Consider the following 3,822-nt stretch of genomic DNA (forward strand, 5'->3'; position numbering starts at 1 on the left):
TCCTGTGGGAGGGACCCCACGCTGGAGCAGGGGAAGAGCATGAGGAGGAAGGAATGACAAAGTGTTATGGACTGACCACAACCCCTATTCCCCATCCACCTGCACTGAAAGGGAGAGGGGAGGTAGAAGAGTTGGGAATGAAGGAGTGAAGTTGAGCCTGGGAAATAGGGAGGAGCAAGGGAAAGATGTTTTTAGTTTTATCTTTGTTTCTCACCATCCTGCTCTATTTTTAATTGGCAATAAATTAAATTAGTTTTCCCCAAGTCGTGTCTGTTTTGCCCATGATGGTAATTGGCAAGTGATCTCCCTGTCTTTATCTTGACCCGTGAGCTTTTTTCATCTTATTTCCACCCCTTTCCTGTTGAGGAGGAGGAGTGAGAGAGTGGCTGGGTGCGGCCTGGCAGGCAGCCAAGGTCAAACCCACGGCAGCAGGTATTGAACTTTGCAAGTGATTGCAGCCATGCCCTGATCACTTTCAGCATGTAACACTAGAGAATTAATAGGGGGATTTATTCAAGTGCATAAAGGCATGAGGATATGCCCTTTAATGATTGTACTAGATGCCCACCACTATCAAATCCCTTGAGCCCACACACAGCAGAGTTCAAAAAGAGTTGTACGTTGCCACTTATGGTATAAAATGCTAACACATAAAAGTACATGTGTCTCATAGGGTACCATTGTAAACCTATCCCTCTTGATGAAACCATTGAAATGATGCTAACTTATTTCAGTGCCAGTATTGTTGAATACAATGTTGAGGAAAATATGCGTGAAAAAAAATCTCGCAGCAAGGCTTTTTCTATTTACAGTTAGACAAGCTCCTTAAATCATTTAATAGCACTTGAACCATTTAATAATTTCCTAATTTAATAAGGAAACAATAAAACTTTCATCTATAAATTTACATTCTTTGCTTTCATTGCTAATCTTTTGGGTGAATAAATACAAGCCTGATACATAAATGTAACACAGACTTCTTCTCCACAGGGTTAAGAAAAATAAGAAAAGCCAATAGTAAGGCACTACTAAATGATGGCAAACCAGAGTGAGTTACTCCAAACTGAAGGACTGCTTGATTTCACACACAAAGGTGAGCAGGAGTCATTGTTATCTCCCTTCCTCCACTGCAGCTATTTTCTTTGTACGTTTTAATCCTCTGCTCTCACTAATATCCACTGTTTTCCAGAAGGAGGAAAAGAATTGCTGGAAGATGGAAGGAATAAAGAAAATACAAGCTTGGGAAAAGGCTGCACACATTTACTAGTGAGTACTGTGTAGCATTGATCCTGCATGTGCTGATAAAAACTTCTTTTGAATGTTTCAAAACTGGGCACTTGCAGCTCAAGCAAAAGCAAAGCTCCAAAGGTTTAGCAGGTGCAGAACAGAGTTACAGGCCCAGGTGGAATTCCAGCTAAGAAATTAACAGTGCCAAATGAAGTATGTCGCATTAGAGTCGCAACATCACATCTAGCCAACTCTGCTTGCAACATATACCAGCACTAGCTGCACATAAAGAATAGGATACAACAGGAGGTGAGTTTGAGTGAAAAAAGCTTGGGTGGAAACATGACTTTTCCTGGGAAAGAGAGGGGAAATGCTATATTATTACTGATGTATTTAATATGACAGACATGACAGCTGTTTGTGACACACTGTAGATATCCAAGGTCCTACTGGAAGGAATCTGTCTTTGTAAGTGTGTGCAAACATCCTGGATGCAAACCATGAAACTGTAAACAAAGGTGGAGAGGTGTACTTTTGACTAGTAGTGGTGTGGGCAAATGTGGTACGAAAAAATAATTGTAGCTCTGTGACCAGAGGTTGCCCGCCTCCTAAGACGACCCACAAGTAACGAACTCTGCAAAAGCTGGTGAGAGTTAAGGATGTTCCACAAGCGTTTGAATTTCTGAGCATCGCTGCCACTAATTTTATATGTGAGCAGACCAGAGCAAGTCTTTTCTCTCCAGCCTGTCAGGGTTCAGACTTGTAGATACCACTTATATACAGTAGTATATAAAGATGACCAGTTGGTTTTGAAAGTGTACCTCTTGCTCCTAGCAACTCTGGAGCAACTTAGACCAGGATTCAAACTGACAGTGGGATGAAGACACCGCTGAGAACAGAAGGAGCTTAGAGTGGATTTCAGCTTAGGTACTTCACTTGGTACCTAAAGACCGATGTCATAAACCCCAGCTTAGTAGTTCTAATAAGAGTACAGAGACACCAGAATAACTAATAAATACATATAGGAAGTTGCAAATTTCTCAAGAAGCATTTGCACATCTGCATCTTTCAGGTACAACTGAGGAGAAAAAAAATCCCACATGATCTCATTGCACATTCAGTGCTTAGACTCTCATTGGAATGATTAAGAAGATGCTAGATTACATAGGCTTTTTCCACCTGTTTTTGACTGCTAACAAGAAGTTACTAAGACTAGTAAATGACTCTGCCTGAAAGATTAGTCCAAAGTTTGTTGTTCAGATGAACGAAAAATAACAAGCTGGATTTCCCTTCCCTGCCAGCCCATTCGTGTTGAATAGCACTGGCAGCATTTTTCATATGATGCATAGTAATGCTGTTATTTGGCTCCTCTAGCTTCTAAATAAAATACTTGTATCTGCCCCTCTCTTTGCCATGACTCGCCTCTGTAAGATCGCATGGGAAGAATCAGTGCACTGCTTTCTTCTCTATCAGGCAGTGTTGGCTGCCATTGTGCCTTGACATTCAGGACCTGAGCTTTCTGCTTCTTTGTTTCACCTTCTGTGCAGAAAAAGCAGATACAATAGCTCCACAGGATTTATTTTTAACCAGCTTATTTACGTTGCTCCATCTGTTCAAAGCAAACAAACACTGTGAACAGGACAGGTAAGAGGCTGGGCTAGCTGTACAGAAGTGGTTACCTCTGTTCTATTTTATGCAACTCCTGATCTTCAAATTTAATAACCAAGGACCTCTTTCAAGTTCTCTGCAAGCATTAACTCATGAACACACCCATGAAGGAACAAGATGCAGCCATTTCACAAATAAGACAACTCAAAATATGTGAGTTCAGGGGCGGGGCACGGGGAGGGGGGGAGTATATTCTTAACTTGGACTGTACAATTTGAGCTAAAACTGCTCTGTATACGGCAACTGAGGTTTCTAACCTGGGTTAGTAGTGAATGAATACTTAAAAGGGAAACTTGAGGATAAAACCAATCCCCTCTATCAAAACCCCAGCTGACTTATCTTTATCTTATCACAAATGAAGAACGTACTTTCTTCTTCCATGCTTTCTTTGGAATGTAAGCATATCCTAAATGGAGGCACGGAATTTCAGAAGTAGCTACTGACTTTGACTATGTTTTTGTATGCTGAGTTTGAAGTAGCTTAAGAGAAATTTTAAGAAATGCTGTCTCTGACTATAGTTGTATTCAATAAAAACTGGAAGTGTATGGCCGTCACAGCTTCTTGGCAGCCAAAGACATCTCTGAGGAAGCTTGGGGGAGAATTACTTACCCTTTCTCTGAAAAACAGAAGTCAGGTAAAATGCTGGTGACCTGTGGACTTCCCTTCCCTAGTATTGCTGATTACAGAGGAGAAAAAGCTCTAATTATTTGTTCTTTGCCAGCTTGTGTACAGACAGAAATCAAAGTCCCATCTTCTCCAAAGGGCCTACTTGCAGTGACCTGTTTCCTATAACTGAGGCCGGGGTTTCCCCCACCACAAAGTACTCCTTTTATCTTCCTTTTTATGTGCAGTATCTTCCAGCTGAGAAAACCCCAGCTCCTTTTGCCCACTGCCACTTATCTCTTGGTAGGCCTAGTTCCAGGTTCT

The 3,822-nt window shown here is 41.4% G+C and overlaps 1 long non-coding RNA gene across 1 annotated transcript; it reads left to right on the plus strand.

The window, feature by feature from the left end:
* Positions 1-657: 657 nt before the first annotated feature.
* LOC135312274 (uncharacterized) lies at positions 658-2,621 on the plus strand. The gene is made up of 3 exons (XR_010371841.1): positions 658-1,093; positions 1,190-1,266; positions 2,300-2,621. It is a non-coding gene; the product is annotated as an uncharacterized LOC135312274 (long non-coding RNA).
* Positions 2,622-3,822: the final 1,201 nt, after the last annotated feature.

The sequence above is a fragment of the Phalacrocorax carbo genome, chromosome 2, assembly GCF_963921805.1.
Source record: "Phalacrocorax carbo chromosome 2, bPhaCar2.1, whole genome shotgun sequence".
In the NCBI taxonomy this organism is placed as follows: domain Eukaryota; kingdom Metazoa; phylum Chordata; class Aves; order Suliformes; family Phalacrocoracidae; genus Phalacrocorax; species Phalacrocorax carbo.